General features: G+C 37.7%; 1 protein-coding gene across 4 annotated transcripts in view; it reads left to right on the forward strand.

Annotated features, from left to right (window-relative positions):
• Positions 1 to 19,517, forward strand: part of LRRC4C (leucine rich repeat containing 4C) — a 375,271-nt gene that overhangs the window by 275,789 nt on the left and 79,965 nt on the right. For 3 of the 4 annotated variants that reach the window (XM_050711144.1, XM_035552221.2, XM_035552224.2), the window contains 2 exons: positions 352 to 434; positions 1,549 to 1,687. The gene's annotated coding sequence lies outside the window, so the exon portion shown is untranslated. Of the gene's footprint in view, positions 1 to 351; positions 435 to 1,548; positions 1,688 to 7,393; positions 9,258 to 19,517 lie in introns of those variants that run through there. The other variant, XM_035552222.2, reaches the window with a different exon arrangement.

Consider the following 19,517-nt stretch of genomic DNA (forward strand, 5'->3'; position numbering starts at 1 on the left):
GTCCTATAATATAGTACTGTAAACTTAGATGCCGCTACCACTTCTCGTCTGTTAAATGAATGATAGTTTGTGCATTTTTTTCACCATGTTGAAGATCATTTCCACCTACATTCATAACGGGGTATAAAGCAGATAAGATTGTTAGGAAATGCAGTTTCAGTCTAAACTAGTGACAAAGCATAAAGAGAGAGAAATGGAGGGTACATACACACAGGTAAAAAGAAAGCAATTTTTACAGGTTTTAACCAAATTCAGACTCCTATGCATCACTACTTTTTTTTTTTCCCCCTAAAAAAACAATCCTATAATCATGATGTACAGCTTCTTAAATTAATGTTTTGTACCTTGCAGGATTTTTATCCTCTTCATTACCAGAAATGCCCTTCAGAAGAAGTTCTTCCTTAGATTTTGAAGATCAGATCTGATTCAATAAGGTAGGTTCCAATTTAAAACTCTACCATATCCATTGGGAAAGATGTTTGGAGAGATGATTGGAAAACTGAGTCTTAAGTATCATTGATGGAAAAAAATAATAAATATACACTTTAAATAATCAATATTTTTACCATCATTTTCACCAGTCATGACTGACAGGATTTCTTAAAATCTTATAATCATTTCTAACATACAGTCAATCAAGAGTGAGAAATATTCTTGGCCACAACTTTCTTTTAGAATTTCTTAGACTCCTGTCCTAAGGGAAGCAAAGATGTATATGTATTAAATCTGTTTCCTCTTATTGCCTCCAAAACATAGATTTACATATTCCCTTGTAACTTTTCCATGGCTTAAGTGCAAATTCATTCTTTCCCTTATTTTGCTTTATGAAATAAATGTTCTGGAACTACTTACTATGGAATATATATTCTCTATAGAAGTAATACTTCAGTGGACTAGTTAGACCATTGGTTTGTTCTAGAGTGGCAGTAGCCAAGGAAATTCTAAAAGAATGCAAAGAGGCTCATTATTGTTTTACAGTTTTTAATCTACCTCTTCAAGATGACACTGAAGGATGATTAGATAATTCAGGCTTTGTATGTTCTTTAAACAATGTACATTTTTCTTGGGAATTAATATGGATACAGAGATAGCAGGGAGAGAATCTGGATGAGAAAATCCAGAAAGCTCAAGATGAAAGTTGGTCTTATTCCATGTTTCACAGCACTTATGAGAATAAATATGGTGACTTCTGCCTTTATTCACTGATAGGTCCTAAATTGTTTTCTCACTTTTTCATCCAAGTCAATGTCTATCAAAGTACATTTATATCATACCACATTCATAGATCTTTAATTATTTAATTAAATTATTTAATATCAAGTATAGATTTCTAGGGTACTGAAGAAAATGATACGTGTGTGTTTGTTTTTTTGTTTCCCCCTGCTACCTCATTTTTTTCCTACTTGTTTGCATGGTATAGTGCACATCATATGTTGGTAAGGTGTCACATATGCACTCCAGCTGTGAAACTGTATACTCTCCCTAGTCCTCTTAATAATGAGTCCGTGCTGTTTAACATGCTCATTAAGTATTTTTTCCATTTTACAGGTAGGGTAAGAGGTGTACAGATAAATCAAATAATCTATCCTGAGAGCATGCAAGCACTCTGGAAATAAAATCCCAGTGAACCCTGGCTATAACTCTTTTGATGTCCTCATCAGTGGCCACAGTCCTCCAAGGATTGATGGTAAGAAAATAGGTTATTATATACACTATGATTTACACAGTAGTTATGTGGAAAACAGAATATATGAAAAATACAGTAGAGTTAAGTGGAACTTTGATGTATAAAAATTGTATTTAGATAGACATTTAGTTGGAAGTTATTTAGAAAGTTATAAGTATCTGAAAATAGATGTTGAAAAGGAAAGTTGTCTTCTTAACTACTGTAGTTTCTAATGAGTTGTTTGTGTATTTTTTTTTTTTGGCAGTGATGTCTGTCAATAATCTCTTTGCATATACCATTTTTTCTACTCCCCACTTTATTGAAAGGTATAACTTTATCTGGGATCTTGAAAGGTTAAAGCAAGCCATTACCACTTTTTTTTTTTCAGTGAAAATTTAGAAATCTGCCATGTTACTTTTTTCTTGGCTCAGAGTTCTTTTCTGAAGGGCTTTTCCCCAAATCTAAATTTCACTTTGAATTTATAGACATGAGGATGAGGCAGAGCAATATGGCTGCTAGGTTGTTTCTCATTAAAGCTTTGAAGCATATGTAGTTGAGATTATATTTTCAATAAATGAAAACTTTGTTTTCCAGTCACGATAATTCCACAGTAGAAGAAATTAAGATGTCCAATACATTCATCTCTGTGTCAGAGTATCATGGTCTCGCTATTTATAATTCACTGAAGAAAAAAATGGTGTCACACAGTAAAGATATTATTTCCAAAGCGATGCATCATTCATGTCCAACTCTAGTTGTCTATATTCTTAAATTTTATATTCTTAAAAAATCCAATTTAAAACTAACAGTAAGATATCTGTCCTTCTCCATTCTGTTGACATTTTCTAAACCAAAATGCATTACGTGGGGTGTGAAAATACAATGAACAACCATGCTCAATTGTCATTTACACCTCCATTAATCCAGAGAGACTCCATTGAAATCAAACAAATTATTCTTCCCTGTGGAGTGAATTTCAGCAGTTTAATGTCAGTGACAGTCTGTCCTGGAGAGGAGAGAATTTGTCTAGAATCAAATTCTGTCTTAAATTTGTTCCATAGGAATGACACGATTTGAGCCACTTTTTCAGGGCTGTTTTAGAGGAAAGAGCGTTTCCTAATGTTCAGACAAATCCTATGTTTCAATTTGTGCCTATTGCCTTTTCTCTTATGCACCACTGAAGAGAGTCTGTCTCTTTATGTATATTATGTATACATTGATGAGATTCCCCTTGAGCCTTCTCTTATCCAGACCTCTCAGCCTTTCCTCATAGAAGACATGCCCTCGTCTCTCTTTTACTGGGCAGCCCAAAGCTGGACACAATACTCTAGGTATGGCCTCAGCACTGTTGAGTGGAGGGAAGGAACACTTCCCTTGACTTGCTGGCAGCACTTTGCCTAAAGCAGCCCAGGATACCATTAGCTTTCTTTGCAGCAAGGGCACACTGCTGACTCATGCTCAACTTGGTGAATTGGTTGTCTCTGCTGTAATGGAAACACTGACAATACTGAATTCAGATCCATAAAATGGAAAGTCTAGAAAGTCAGTGTTGAAGCAAGTTGCCGTTCAGTTATAGATTGTTGACATCAAAGATGTTCCTAACTTTATTTTTTAATACGACAAATTGTAGAACCATTCTAAACTTGTTCTGCTAACCCAACTGGACAATGAACATGCAAAAAATCTGAGAATATAGTTCCTTTCAAATGTAAACAACAAAAAACAACATTCAGCTTCATCTTTAACAAAAATAATAGGTGCTATGATATTACAGAAAGATGGATTTATTAAACAACACTTGAACTTCCTACGTGCTGTGCTTTTACCCAGATCTTCCCGAAAGGATAAACTTTTCTTTTAGTTCTCCCAAACGTATGTGACCAAGTAGAAATTACCTATAAATTAAAACTTAAAACTAGAACAGTAAACATTAGAACAAAAATATGTCAAAATTAATCAATGAGGAAGCATTATAGTCAGTTGCTAGTTTTGATGGTTATGCACCTGTTATTTTTTCATACTAAAAGAATTGAACAGTTATCAGTGACATCACATATACATGAAAACATGTACCATGAGCTTCAGTCACATTAGAGAAGTCAATCACCCAGAGACATTATTTCTGATACATATTTTATATAGTCTGAGATTTTTAGCATCTCTTCAATCCCTAAATTAATTAGTGAGCTAGATCCCTGCAGACAAAAGTAAGTTTGTCAGCATTTTATGTTCTCCTTTGAAAGCAGTAAGCTATAAGAAGATGCAAGTACTGTCTCCGCATGCAAGCAGTTTCCTGTCAGCAATGTTTAATAAATAGAAAGAATAATATGTTTCACAGCTTCATTTATGATTTCTTCATATTTAAGAGGAAGGCAGGGCTGTCATTGGCTTAGAACAACTTGGAACCTGCTCTTCACTTTGTATAAACAAAATGGTCTAGTTTTACTCTTTTCTTTACAATTAGTTTATTCTTATTCCATTTTAAGATTTATCTTCTCCTTTTTATGTACAGGTTAGAATTTGCTTTTCCTAGGCTTTAGTCATGTTTCTCCTACACCAAATGACTGACAATTCTGTGTCTAGTCTTTTTCATTAGACTCTTCCAGTGCTAATCACAGACAGAAGTTCAGTTCTTTAACTTTCATCACCTGTCAGTAAGGAATTGTTATGACAGCTGGTTGTTGTCCATGTTTATTGTGCGAACATTTGCCAGTAGATACATTTGAGATTTGTTTTCACCATCATACTCAGGATCAGGCAAGCTTGCCCCATTAGCTGGAAAAAAAAAAAAAAAAAGTTGTTCCCTGGCCAGTCTGTTTAGTTTTTTTTCATAGTTCACTCTTTTGACTCATGATGATCTCAGTCCAGAAAAAGAACCAGGATCCAGTGACCTCCACTGTGTGGTTGGGATTTTGTACCATAGTGGCCAGGGCAGCTCCCAAGGAGAAGACCAGGTAACAGCCACTCTTAGCACTCTCCTTCCACCTGAGCGTGCCCAATGGTTGGGGCACCCATGTTGGATGGGTCTGGGAACTGATATGATGTTTTTCTTGCCCAGAAAATCAGCAAAATAAAAGATTGAAGGCAATGTACAAACAATACACTTGAAGGCAAGAACATGCAGTGTAGTACGTTAAAAAGTCACACACACACATTTCTGTCCAGCCTTTCATTCCAGCCTCTTAACAGTGATACCCTTCCAACATTTGATTAGTGAATGACTTATTGTGATAATGTTTAAATATTTGTTTTAAATAGGTTTGACACATAGGTGGCACTCATGCTTGAAAAACAGATAATACAATTATATTTTGGATTTTGCTTGGTAAAATAACCGTTTAGCTTTTCATAGACCATGAAGTGTCATCTCATAAATATTGCAAATTAGATTGCTTTAAAATTATGTTCTGAGAAGCTAATCACTCTATTTTCTATGTTTATTAGGTGATAAAGCATAATTGGTATATTTAAAATAATAAACTTTGAGAGAAGATTGTATCATAGCCTACAGCATATTACAGTCTTGATGCTAATTTTGTCATGTTAATGTCAGTAAATATATTATCTTCATATATGTATATGTACAGCTATTTAAGTACTGGCATATGTTAGAAATCGTATTTTGATGCCATTTGAATGACATAAAAATGCAGAATGGGCAGATTTCTGGCAGAAATAAAATATTTTGTAGGATTTTTGTGGATACAGTAGTTTGTATCCACAGAGATAGTGTAGCTGTTGCAAATGCTTGTGTCTTGAATTCCGATTAGATCCCTAAAAGCTGTATGTCTTCTGGTTTTGATGCTCATATATTTTGTTTAATTCAGTTATAGAAACCTTCAATTTTACTCACAGGTTCTTTAACATTAGCAGTGTTCAGGCACTTTTTAAAGAAATAGTGGAGCAAACATATATTAGTCTGTGATGTTTTTATCCTTCTGGGAAAAGGAAACAACTTTTTTAATTTTATTTTTTTATTTTTTTCCTGATTTAAAGTAGTAAAAAAAAAAAAGAGAGTCATAAAAAGTTTGTAGGCCCAAAATACACCAGCGGCATCAATGAATCAGACAGGAACAAAATAAGCTCACCAGCTGAGAAAAAGATTGTTACTTGTCAGCAACTTCATCTCATATCACACTCACAGCCTTCTCCAAAATTTCTGAAGTCTTTTTTTAGTGTTCTTGACAGACCATTATGTTTAGGTTATTCATTATTACTACACAGCTAGTCTTTCACCCATGCTAGGGAATTTGTGTTTGCCATTGATTTCAGTGTATCAGACGCTAAATGGTCTAACAGTGATTAAGGACCTGGTTCCAATTCCTTAACTTATATCGCAAGGAACTTTCTCACCAGAAAGCCCACTGAGTCAGTAGAATAAATCTGAAAGTCAATGTTAATGATTCAGTAAGTGTTATTTGACTGAATTCAGCTAGCTTATGGATTTTATAATTCCACAAAAACTTTATAATATGACATAAAACTTAAAATTTCATTTTGGTGTGAAACTGGCATACATGAAAATAAAACAAAGATTGAAGACTGAGTAAGGATACCAAACAATTCAATTACTTGAGAGACAACTCAAAGAGCTAGCTATATTATTGTATGCATTGAATAACTCATAATTTCTGCTTAATATATAAAGTTTGCTATAATTACCATGAAAGCTCCTGACTAGTTCTTTTTTGGGGGTTGTGTGGAGGAGTTAGATTTATAAATAATTTCTTTCTGATTTTGAGAGAGAGAAATAGAGAAATGCCGGCACATACATCATCCATATTCTGTTTCCTTTGATCCTGCAGAGGGTAGCATGTCTAACTTTATACATGCCAAGTTTTCTGTAAAATTTCTTTTGAATTTAAGTCCCTGGGGAGAAGGGAAAAAAAAAAAAACAAAACAGTAGTATAAGTAAATGTAACATACCTTGGTAAGCGCATAACAAATGTGCCAGTACCTTGCAAACCCAAATCTGTGACTCAGTTTAGAAAACTCAAAAATCTTGGTTAGAAGTCATACTAATCAAGCTGTGGCAGACTTGGTATGTGAGCCTAGGTGTTGTACCATTGTGTTCCTGCCACTTAACAGCTAACTGGAGCTGTTACTTAAACCCACTGAAACCTTGAGGCACTTCATAGGGCTTTTGGCCTAGAACATCTGCCAAAATGGAGTTTTAGGTACATATATACAGGTTTTAAACACACATTTATTTCTGTAATTAGAAAAGTGATTGTCTCTGCATAGAAATGATTTCCACTGTTACTTTTTATGCAAAGATAACTTTATACCTCATTTCATTTTATTGTCATTCCTCTGCCTCTGTGGCTAGACGGTACTTGTGAATAGTGGTTGATCTCTACTTCTTTTGCAAAGGTAACTTTATACCTTATTTCATTTTACTGCCGTTCCCTCTCCTTCAGTGGCTAGGCTGGTACCTGTGCATACTGGTTGATCTGTCAGAATCAAGCAGGCTTTTAAGAAAATTAGTTTTGACATTTCATTCCGTAAGATGATCCCGTTTTTCAATTACTGCTTTCTGACTTGAAGGTTTCTTAAGGTAACTTGGAGTTTGTTCCCAGACTGTCAACCAGGTGGCAGCAGTGCCACGTCAGAGCAGCTCCAATACCCTTTCCCTGACATCAAGTGTTAATGCAATTGACCAATCAGTGCTAAGATGATGGGAGGTAATTGGGTAATTGTATTTTACTGATCACAAGCAGAGAAAAGGGGGGGAGGGTGGGAAGGGGGGAGCGAGAGAAAGGGAGCAAGAACGGAAGGGGAGAAGGAGGAGTGTAGCCAGAAAGACTGGCCCCGGGACATTTGCAAATCCTAGGGTGCCACTGAAAGGTGGCGAGTAAGAGAAAGCTAGGGCGACAGAAAAGCGGAGCTACTCCCGGCAGCAACAACAGCAGCTGTCTGGAACTGGATATACATAGATGCGTACGTACATGCACACACAGGAAGAATTCAAGCTGGGAGGGAGAAAAGGTTTCGGCTGTGCAAAGGGCTGTGCGTTTCAGGGATGAAACTAAAAACTGAAAGAAGCAGCCACGCTCCTGGGAATGTATCATCTTGGAAGGGAGGGAGACAGGAAGGAAGGAAGAAAAGGGGGAAGATAACTGGCATGTGGAAGACGATGGGAGTCTAACTCACTGCTGTGCAGAAGGGAAATCCAACTTGTAGATCTGAAATACACCAGGCAGAGATTGCAAATGCGATTGGAGCTGCACTGAAACAGAGAAAGGGAGGAAAAGGGAGGCAGAGGCTGGAGAGCTTTTATCCTTCTCCCTCTCTCTTTCCATCTCTCTCAAAGAAGAAACAGAAGTTTATTCGTCTTGGTGCTGCTGGATCTTTATAGCTGCTGGACAAAAGATGGAGAGGAAGCTGAAATGAAAAGCAAAGGGAAGCTGGTGCTTGTGAAACTCACAGCTAAGAGGACAAATCACGCCTCGCCAGGCTTCTTTTGTGCCCCATCGGGGGAGTTTTAACATCAGAAAGATTTTGAGAAGTGTGGGGGGCAAAGGGGAGAGTGGGCGTTAAAAACACCCGTCCCGAGTGTTTAAAATATAACAAGGGGATGGATTTATTCTTGACAGCTGGTGGGAACCTTGAATTTTTCTCTACTCCCTCCCTCCGTCATTCCGTTTAATGTGAGATTATGAAAATGCAGAGGAGTTGGAGGGAAGGCAAAAGGATATAACGTGGAGTTTAAAGCAAGGAGAGGGTGCTGATGCTGTGGATTGCTGGCTTCTTGCTGAAATCAAAAATCCAATTGCGCACTGGGTTGTGATTGGAAATCTAATCAGATCTTTGGAGAGGGGGGAGAGACACTAAAAGTTTATTATTTTGACATACACAAATACAAATCTAAATGCATAAGGAGATTCTTTTTTAAAGGAGTGTGGGGGATAGGGGAAAAAGAAGAATGGGAATCCCTGTTCTAATGTGGAGACACACGGATTGGATAACTGATAGTGCAGCAAAGAAGGGGGAAGAAGAAAATTGCCTGGCAAGACCTGGATCTTAACAGTCACAACAAAATTGCATTAAAAGAATACAGATGGAGGGCTGCTTAAAAAGAAATACAGCTCTTTCTGCTCTCCAGAGAAAAAACAACTAGTAAGCAATGGAGAGCAGAGAAGCCAGAGAGGTAGAAAACCTCACGAAAAGGAAAGTAGGCAAAGGATCCACAGTGGAATGAAAAGTTTCATAAAGGAGAAGGACCATTTATCCTCTGCAAGGATTTTTTTTTTTTCCCTGTTATTTTTAATCCCCTCTTTGCCGGTGAAGGGAAGCATCAACGTTACCACTACAGCAATTTTAAGCAGAAAAGTTGAACGCAACAGAAAATAAAGGACAGAGAAGAGGAAAGCAAAATTGCCGGAGGGGAAGAGTTCAGCAGTGTTGGGTTGGATTGGCACCTGTATGGACTGAAATTGCCAGGAAATCGCAGTTGGATATCTTTTTATTTCCTTTTTTGTTTTTAATTTTGGTTTGGTTGCTGAAATGAAATAGTTTTCTTAAGCCCCCTCCCCCACCCTGTTTTTTCATAACCACTCGGATTTCCAGCTGGATAGTCTTTGAAGATATAGTAAGTACACTTTCCATTTTATTATATTTTGGGAAAGAAAACGTGCCCCATTGCTTCTCTTCTTTCTTCCTTATGCATCTTCCCTTGGTCTGTTCCCCCACCTGAATAAAGAATCTGATTTAATTTTGATAACGGCGAGAGTGGGAGGGGGGTGCATCGGGAAGAGAGAAGAATGAGGACAGAACTGAAATCTCACAGTAGCTCAAATGTTCCTGTTAGTAAAACTCCAGCCTTGGTAGGATGTTGCAGATGCCTGCCTGTGTGGCTTTATGGCGTTTGTGAATGTTCACTAGCAAAGGAATCTTTTGAAAAAGCCCCTGCAGTGAGTGGTGGGTGCTGCCTGATTGCCCAGTCTGTAAAATCCAGATGCAACTTACATAGAATTGGAGGTACTGGGAAGGTTTATTTACTTATTTTTTTAATTTTATTCTTAATTTTTTAAGTGTTTAAAATAGGCTATGATTTCAATGCTGGCATCCAGTCTGACATTGCAGATCAACATGGTGTATTAACAGGAAAATTTTATAAGCAAGCAGGGAAACGAAGGATGGCTTTTGGTGGGAGTGGGGTTGTGTAGGGCAAGGGGTGATGGGTTTTGAGGAGGCAGCTCTGAGAGAAATGGAATGTTTTACACTCTGAGAACAAATAGTAGCAGGCAGAGAGAGGGCATTCTTCTGTTGAAGGGGAGTTTAGAGAACTGCTGTACTAGCCACTCATGCCCTCCAGATCTCCTAGGAAATTCTTTGTGATTTTGTGATGAATCCTCCAGGCTCCCCTAGGACTTTGATGGCAGTGAAAGGAGATTTACTTAGGTTGGCAGGCAGTGAGAGGATGCTGTTGCGTTTGGGGCTTTTTGTTATTATGTTGATAATGAAAATAATAAAAAGTGGCTTGTAGATGGTGGGGTTCACAAATTAGTAATGATGTGTAACAGACCAGTAAATGTCTCTCCCTTCCTGGAGAAGTGGGAGTGTGAAATAAAGGCAGGATAACATGATATTTAAAATAGAGGTTCTTGTTTTCATGTGGGGAAGCATGCCACCTCCATCCCCTCATATGGCGTGGATGCTTACCTTGTATATAGGGAGTTTTCTTCCTTTTACCCTTCTCTTCTCCCTTGCCTCTATGCTTCTCAACCTTGGCCTGCATATGGAGAGGCTCCAGCTGAAAGTACTAGGCCACAATTGGTGTAGAAAGAGAGGAAAACTCATAGTTAAATGAACCACTGGACAGATATGGATAATTTTTAGCAGACAAGGTGCAGAGCTAGCTTTGCCAGTCATTTTACTTTTCTCTAGCTGGAATATTCTGGAGGAGGGGAAAGAAGGCAGGAATGGGGGAGATGTTGGTTGAGCCAGATCTTGATTTTGCCATTTTTTTTCTGGCAATGTTGCCCTCTTCACAAGCTTCCTGTGTGAATCAACACAAACAAGAGGTCCAACTTGCCTGGATAAATACATAAATAAATATTAACTTCCTTTTTCTCTTTTTCTTCCTTTTTTTTTTCTTTCTACATTTCTTACACATCACCGCTGTTACTTCATGTAAATGTCCTGAATCTTTTGGCGTAACGGAAATGAGACCTTCGACTTCTCAAATGTGTCCCATGTGCTTCTGTTTGGAGGTCATGCCTCTTAAGCCTTTTCTACTTGTAAAGGATTAAGATTTAGGGTCCAGTTCTGCTCCTAAGGAAATCTCTGGGAGTTTTTGTTTGGCCACGCGTATGAATCAGACCCTTTGTGCTGTTGTATGTATGAAAAGAAGGAAGCAGGCACAGCAAAAACTGTTCCTTCCAGTTCCAATTACTGCCATCTTTCTCAGTATAGCTAAATCAGTTTAGTATGAAGTGCTTTAGCCTCATTTATTTCTCTGGACACGTGTTTTGTGGTGGGACACTAAATGGGTAATAAGTTTGTCAGCATCTGAAAGTGTGTGCAAAACTCTCTTCTCCATTCCTTCATGTATCATTATAAGTCTGTGCTACACTTACATCAGCAGTTGCAGTAATAGAGCAGCTAAATTTATGTTAAGCTGCTGCTCAGTAATTACTGAAGGAAAAAGAAGCTGGCTAAGGAAAAGGCATCTCCAAGCTTTTCCCTGGATTGCTGTCAAGTGAACACATAAACGGAAAATCTGATAGAGCAACTCTGTTTTTTTGACAATAGAAACCGCCATAGGTGCCTCATTCATTTTGTACAATAACTAGCAGGAGGATTTTCTTGATGTGATAAGGAAGCACTGGGAAAATTTAGCCACCAGTATGGGCTGAAATAGGCAAACCATGTCAACATTAAAAAGCTAGGGATGCGTGTCTGCATCTAAAGAGGCAACAGTTTCACACTTCAGTGAATCATTCACTTAATACCGTAGCCAAAAGACACATGGAACAACCCAGAGTTTAACTCATTCTGTCTCATAATGGGAATGAGTATAGCATTTCTAAGCATTTGTGTTGGGGCTTATCCAGAGCCCAAAGGGCTGGTCATAAAACACATCGCCAAAAGTGTCAATAGAAACATCCAGCTAAATGAGGAGCATCAAATCTCCTCAAACAGAGGCAAGAACTGGTTGTCTCTGCTACTTCCTTTGCATGTTCCTGAGTACAGGTGTATCATTGAGCAGCTTGTGCTGATCCTGCAGGCTGTCTCCTCTCCAAAACATGGACAATCCCTTCAGGCATTGGTCTGTAAAGTTGGTGCTGTACCATTATGTGTATATTTAGGCACCAAATGCTTGTACAGAAGGAAAGAGACAGCTGTTTTAGAGAACCCTGCTCCATTTGCTGTAGTTCTTCTCCAGAAGGTCAGAGATCATGGATCTCAAATGTAAAGTGTTCTTGGCAACTGCAGCTTAGTACTGCAAAGGGGTAGCTGGTCCATGTCTTTTCACAGGTAGGGAATGATTTTCAATTACTGAGAATAGGAACATGCTCAGTTTGCTGGAGCAGCAATTTTTCTATCACAATAGCTCTCAGCCTGATAGCACTGAGTGACAAATGAACTTTCAAACTGGGCAAAACCCAAGAAAGAATGCTCTAGGCATGAACCAATACAAGCAATTGTGTGGGACTGGAGGAAAAGAAAGGGATTTCCAAGATGTTGCCATGGCTTCCTGCATACAGACTCTAAAATGATTTGTCTGTGACCTTAAAAGCTGGTCCCATTCCACACAAAGACTCTAGCTGTGACAATATGAGACAGGAAGATTTTGCACAGTACTCAGGATGGGCTTTTAGCATGTTTGGTGAAAAATTGCAAGACAAAATATCCAAGAATGAAGTGTCAATGTATTCTCTAAAGGAGTGCACTGTGCACAGTAGCAGTGTGCAAGAGCCTCCATCTCAGCTGTGCCGCTATGCCTTCACTTCAGCTTGGAGAAATCTCTTTCTTTATGATTGCTAGTGAGGGAATGAGGAGAGAGAAATGGGTGTTAGAGTTAGTGCTGCTTGCAGTCTGGGAGGGAAATGGCTGAAGAAACGCAATTAGTACCCACTAAATTATTTCTGAAATAGTCAAGCTGGCTGGACTTCGAGCTACTGTTAGCAGGGGCCTTCCTTCTGCATCTCCATCTGTCCCCTTGCCAGCTGCCCTATGAAAATCATAATAAAAAACAAGTCTCCTTCAGTTATAAAGTGCTGCCTCTCCAGGACAACCCAGATAAGGAGGATTTAGTACTAGCAGCAGTCATGGGGACCTGGAAGGTAGCCTTGCAGTGCTCTCCAGTTCCAGAACGTGGGCAAGGAGCTGATCCTGCCTCCACTTCCGGTAATCGCTCCCTGTAACAGCAGAGGACACGGGGGTTTTACTTGTAACATTTTGGAGTGGTTTGTTTAATGATGCTATATAGAAAATAAAGGTACCTGTTATTCAGCTTTTCTAGCACAGTTGTTTCTTCTCTTGTGGGATAGAAATAGGGAAGGAAGAGGAGCAATGGGTGTGCTAGTGGTGTGTTTTAATTGCGACGCACAAGCTGCAATACATGGAAATGAATTAAAGCCTAGTTCCTGGTATGGGGCCTGGATATTTTGCTGTCTGTTAGAAGAAAATGCAAAAATCAGACACTCGTGCATGCACACAATAAAAGAGAATCAGGATCTACATTTGGTATCCAAGGAAGCAGGAGCAGAATCCTGCAGGGCTTTCTGTTCATTGTTTAAATGTTGCCATAGCAATATCTCAGGGCACAAGTTAACGTGTTTTCCACTTCTGGAGTTGAGCTTTTCTTCCCTCTCTCTTCTCTTTCGCTCTCTTTCTCTGTTTCTCTCTCTGGATCTACTCAACAACCAGGGGGATCTCTGCAGAACTTTGCACAAGAATAGCAAAAGGACTTTGAGAGCTGTATTATCTGTCCACTCATGTCCGTTCCCTGTCATTTGCTAATATGTTGAAAACCCAATTAGGAGAAAATTGTTGGACGGAAATGAAGTATGAGGCTCTTGTTGTTAGGACATTGAGCACATTGCAATATTTTGTGTAGTGGTGATATGTTAATTTGATAGCTGCAGGCAAGTGAAGTGTAGCAGTCGCTGACAATTAGAAACAACAGTGAACTTGCCAGGACTGAATCTATTCCTTGGGCAGATTAAAATGCATTGCAGGTATATACCAGAGCTTCTGTAAATTGAAATACTCGCACCACTCTAAGAACTCTTGAAATTCTGTTTTCACAATGCTGGAACAAGATTTACCCTTGCTGCTTGTGAAAGGGAGAGAGGCAGTATCAGACCACAGAATAAAGTCTTCCCTAGTATTTGCTGCAGAGCTTGTACTTGTTATGTCAGGACTGTGGGGGTGCAATGTAACAAGAAAACCAGCAGAATTAAAAAGGGAAACAAACCAACCCCAAATCAAAGAAGAAGAAGAAAAAAAAAATTCTCCAGCAATGAGGTTTCACATGCAACTACTTAAAGCTTACTTTAGGAGTATTGCAGCAAAATAAATAAATGAATGAGTTTTTGTCTGCAAACCCAGCACAGATTCTGGGTATTTAGATAGGTCATTTGTGTTTGAAGGGATCTTCATTTGCTTTTTTGGTTTTTATTTGGCAGCTGTGGGATCCATACAGTCCCCGTGCATTAAAATAACCCTCAGAAATATGGATGTGGTTTCCCTTCATGTTTGTGTGGACAGTATAATAAGAACTGACGTCCTAGAAGCCTAGGAGTTGGTGCTTTTTCTTCACTATACATACAAGAATGATAGTTTTAAGGGCCAGACCAAATCCCAAAAGCCAGTGTTGGTAATTTAAAAAAAAACTATTAATGTAGTTTGTATCTCCAGCATGTTTTATTTCTGCCTACAAATATTTCTTCACTTTCATGTCAGTAACCTCTTCACTCATGTGACGTATTACGTAGGAAATAAAACCAAGAACATAAAGAGGCTGTTGTTTATCGATGGGGTGAGCATAACATAACTGGTAACATTGCAGGTTTCCGTGCAGTTTTCTTGCAGGTTTTCTTTGCATTAAGCAAAGGACTGCCTTAAGACCTTAAGTAGGCACCAATTCTTTTAATGTACCTTGAATTTTCCTCAGCATCTTTAAGATGACGAAAAGGGTGGCCAAGTGTGATGGGGATGGAGATAATCACCTCACTTACCATTCATTTTGCTTCTGCTCACACATCAAATTACTGAAGGCCAAAAGATTCCACTGTCTTGATTGGAATTTGACGTAAGGAGTTTAGGATGAAAATTTTGGCATTATTGGGCCTTCATTAACTATAGACCAACATTTTACTTTCCTTTTAATTTCCAAAACCAACTATTAGTGGGAAGGTGGAAAAGGCTGGAATGATAATCTCCCCTTTTTGTGAGGGAATTCTGTCTTGTGGAGAGTGAGTTAAGAATAATGTTTTATTTTTTATTTGCTAATGCATATTTTTCTGTTCTAGTGCAACACTACAACATGTAGAATTTAGTCTGTTTTATAGTAACCCTTCCATGCAAACAGTTTCATACATTTTACATTTCTTTCTCCTCACGTTTGTCCTTATGCAAAGATAAATGCAGTTCTGTTCCAACTAATCTAAATTGGAGCCTTAGTAGTGACTGCAGCAGGACTGATACTCCTCCGTTTTTTTTGTTTGTTTGCTTTTTCCCCTAAATGAAGTATAAAACCTGTTTCAGTTTCATAAGGAAACAATAGGGCAAGGATTTATATTCATAGGCATAAAAAGGTGATCTGAATGCCATTTTGAATTGATATGCCATAAACTCTGTCTAAATTTTACATTGTTCCAGATTTCCCTTGTAGCCCCTGATGACATTCTAGGTGAGAATGTAATAATTGATGGATTAATTAAATAATCTAGTCCCTGTTACTGCCATAGCAAAACTTCCAGTTATATTAAAAAGAAAAAAAAAGAAAAAAAAACACAGATTTTTTATATTTTGCAAAGTGTCATATTTTAGGGCTGAATTCTTAGTCACTTATTACCAGGAGAATTTGGTGTTGGTGTAAACTCTCTTCATTACGTATTCACATCAATAACTAAATATTGTGACACATTCTAATAAGTATAACAACAACAACAAAAAAAGAAGAGTTCACCTTTAAAAGCTACAGGAGAGGGATGTGCAAGGGTAGAAAAGGGTTAACTTAAGGAACCATAGCTTTTGCTCCCTCAATGCATGCAGGTTTCAAATGAAGTGTGCAAAAATATATTAAATTCCATGAGCTTCTTTGCCAAGGGGCATACATGTTGTGCTACAGGTTTTTTACTTAGCTGTTTGGTTTTACAAGAATTTTCTCTGCCAGTACTGTATTTGTGAGCCCTTATTGGAGAGGTAGGTTCTTCTACAAATGGTTATATATTATTTTTCCAGAGGCAAGCTTTTATATTTTTTCCATCATTTAAAGGAACGAGGTTCATTTTTATTCGGGTTGTTGATGGCAAATCTACTAAAGGGGAAGGATGATGACCCTGTTAGCCTTTCAGGTTGCTCATATGCAGTGGACAGTCTCTCTTCAATAAGAGTTTTATTGCATTTAACGCCCGTGTGAATTTTTACTGTATATGATGCAGGGAATTAAAACCATAATGGATTTCTCTTTTGAACTGGAAAAAGGTCGAAAAGCCTCACCTTCAGTGACTGTTTGTATTGATATCCCTCTTTCTGTAATGTACGTTTCACTGCGTAGTCTGGCCCTGAAAACTGAGAAATATACATTAAGTAAAGGCCTGGAGGTATTTGTTAAAGACTGCTGAATCAAGCCATAGCAGAAGATGACTTAGTCCTTAATTACCTTTCTGTAACTTGTGGAGAAAATAATTGTCTTCTTTTATGGGGAATTTCAGTTTTGGGAGTATGTATGTAAATCTCGTAGAGCTGTAGTAAAATGTCATTAAGAGCTGCAGAGAACTATAGATAATAATTTCCTATCACAAAAAGTATTGTGCCTAATTTAAGGCATCACCTATATAATCTTTTATTGTGGCAAAGAAAGATGAAGTTGATGGTTGCCTATACCAGACAAAAGATAAAATGCAGCCAGTAATGGTGCTTCAGAAGGACTTGTCTTCTAAACCTGAGGAAAATATTGGAAAATAGATTGGAGAGAACATTTAAACAGACATCTGTGACTAAAAACTGGATTGTTTCTAGGAATGTATTGTTTTGCCAGAGAAAAACCCAAATCATAAAAGAGTTCATGTTTGACTATGAGTCTGTCTTTGATACAAGGGAAAACGAAGCCAAAAATTAACAATTAAACCAATATCAAAGCAAACTGGTATATAGTAGAGAGAAAAGAAAGAAGAAGGGGAAAAAAACAGACAACAACCCATATAAATAATAAGTTTTAAAGTGAATATAGCTAATAAGATAATTTACCAAAGAAATCCAAAAAAATCTTGATAGGAAAGAAGTGGTGAGGTTGGATGGTAGGCTGAAATACACTTAGAAATGAGATATTGTTCTTATTGCTGTTCTTAGTGCTGCTTTAATTGCAGACATCTTATGAAGAGTTATTGGCAGTAGTGATGCAGAAATGAGAGAATTATTCAATTAAAATTTCCATCTGGAAAAATCATGATTAAAAATTCTTACCCTGAAAAGAAAGGCAACTGAAAAGAAATTGGAAATTATTTATTAAAGGTAAATATTTTAAAATCAACAGTCCTGTTATATTTTTTTTTTCTGAAGATTATTCCAGAGTATCTCTCTAGACAATATTCCAATGACATAAGTGCAGAGACCTTGGTAATCATTTAATAGTTTGTCTTGCATAAATTTTAGGCAAAATAACAGAAAATGTAACACAGGATTCAGCTGGTGGAGAATTAAAGCAAGAGAAATGTTTGATGGCAATAGTATGGCCTTATGTTCAAAAAAAATAAAAATCTATCAAGCAAACAATGTGACTCTTTGATGACACTGAGAGGTTCATAGATAGAAGTTACTGTGAATATATAGTAAAGTTAAAAGTTTGGACTGCATAGGATACTTATTAGGTAGCTTGGAAGGACTGGTCAGTTATTAGAAATAAGTATCATGGGGAAAAATATTTTAATATATTCTACAGGGTTTGTAACTCTTACAATACTTGTATCAATGATCTAGACAGATCATTGACAGAAAATTACACTTAACATCACTGACAGAAAATTGCACTTAATGTAAGTGTAGGGCCCACAGCTGGCCAAATGGCTTGGATAAGAACAGCTGTTAGGATGGGAATGTGAGGGTAAACCAAGTGAATGAGATACACTAACTGAGAGGGCATTTCCCCATACTAATAATGCTAAAGAGAAGAATTGTTATAAACAAAACTTTAAACAAAGGAATCAGCTTGGAAATATGTGTAAAAGAAGCATGAAACTTTGTAGGGGTGAGTGGCTGGGCAGGTGAGAGAAACAGAACAAGAAACTGGTTCGACGCTGCAAAAAGTAGACCCCGTGTCATCGTGATCTTGGCTAGATCTGGCCTAGGTGCTTCTGCACTGTTTATTACAACGAGCCAGCATCCAGCGAGTGGAGTGCTGAACAGAACGGGGCCACAAGCAGATAACCACACTTTGCAAATGCTTGGGTGAACCATTAGCGTTTTCTCCCCAGCAAGTGCATTAGTAGATAGCAGAAAGTGGGACGGGACCACACAGAGCTGGACCACCCATATCTCAAGAGGAGGAATGAGCAAGCAGGGGAGCCTGTGTGCTCTGAAGTGGGGATATGCTTGTAATCCACATGGCCTATGAGAGTATCTGTGTGGTATTATTTGAGGGATTTAACTATATAGGGGTGTTTTTTAAAGTTTTAAAGTTTTTTTTTTTTAAAGTTAAACCCCTAAAGTTTTTTAGGGGTTTATTATCATTTTTAAGCATTTAGTATTGTGGTTTATCTGTTGTTTTGCTGATCATGAACCAACAATGACTGATGGCTAATAACATTATTTAATCAGTAAACAGCTTTGAGAAGTGATATGATATAAATCACGTGGATTGAGAAGTTTTTCCTTGTAACAGTAGGTATTAACAGCATGGTAAATGACAGGTATACAGAGTGATATGGATACAAAATGTTATGTACAAGAAAGACAAATACAGATGAATGAGGGACATTCATCTGTAAAAGAAATTCTGAGAAGTATTTGAGCTCATAAAAGACAAAAAATTCTGCGTGAGTTCCCAGAGTGATCCTGTGTTAAAAAAGACTACTTTGTACCATTTGATAAATAAGCAGAGAAATAGAATAATGATTTCAGCAGGAAAACATGAATTGTGTGTATATTTCAGTTTTTAAGCATTTTTAAAATTATGTTGAAAGAAGAGACACAAAAATGCTTAGTGATAAAGGAAAAGGTTGTAGATGTTTCAAAGTTTTCTAATATAGCAAATATAATAATAAGAAGCAATAGCTGGAAGCTGTGGTCTCAGACATTCAGATTAGAAAATAAGATAGATTTTTAATGGTGAATGTAATTCACTATTTTAAAAGCTGCTTGGAGAAGTCCCATTTTCACTATCTCTTGGATTCCATGTACATAAATTGGTTGTCTTTGTGGAAAAGTGTTGTAATGAAGTATGTATTACTGAGTTTGCTGTGCTGTGGTATTTATGAAGGCAGACTGGTTGTTTCTGAGGTCCCTGTACCTATGCCTATGATTTTGCACATAGAAGGAATGCAGCCTGGGCGTTCATAAACAGGCTTCCAATCCTGTCATCAACAAGCATGTATACCTTGCAGTAGGTACAGAAGATCCCAAAGGATTTCACTACTTACGCCGTTATTCACCCTCTGAGATTGCTAGCAGAAGGCCC

This window comes from Cygnus atratus, chromosome 5 (genome assembly GCF_013377495.2).
Source record: "Cygnus atratus isolate AKBS03 ecotype Queensland, Australia chromosome 5, CAtr_DNAZoo_HiC_assembly, whole genome shotgun sequence".
Taxonomy (NCBI): Eukaryota; Metazoa; Chordata; class Aves; order Anseriformes; family Anatidae; genus Cygnus; species Cygnus atratus.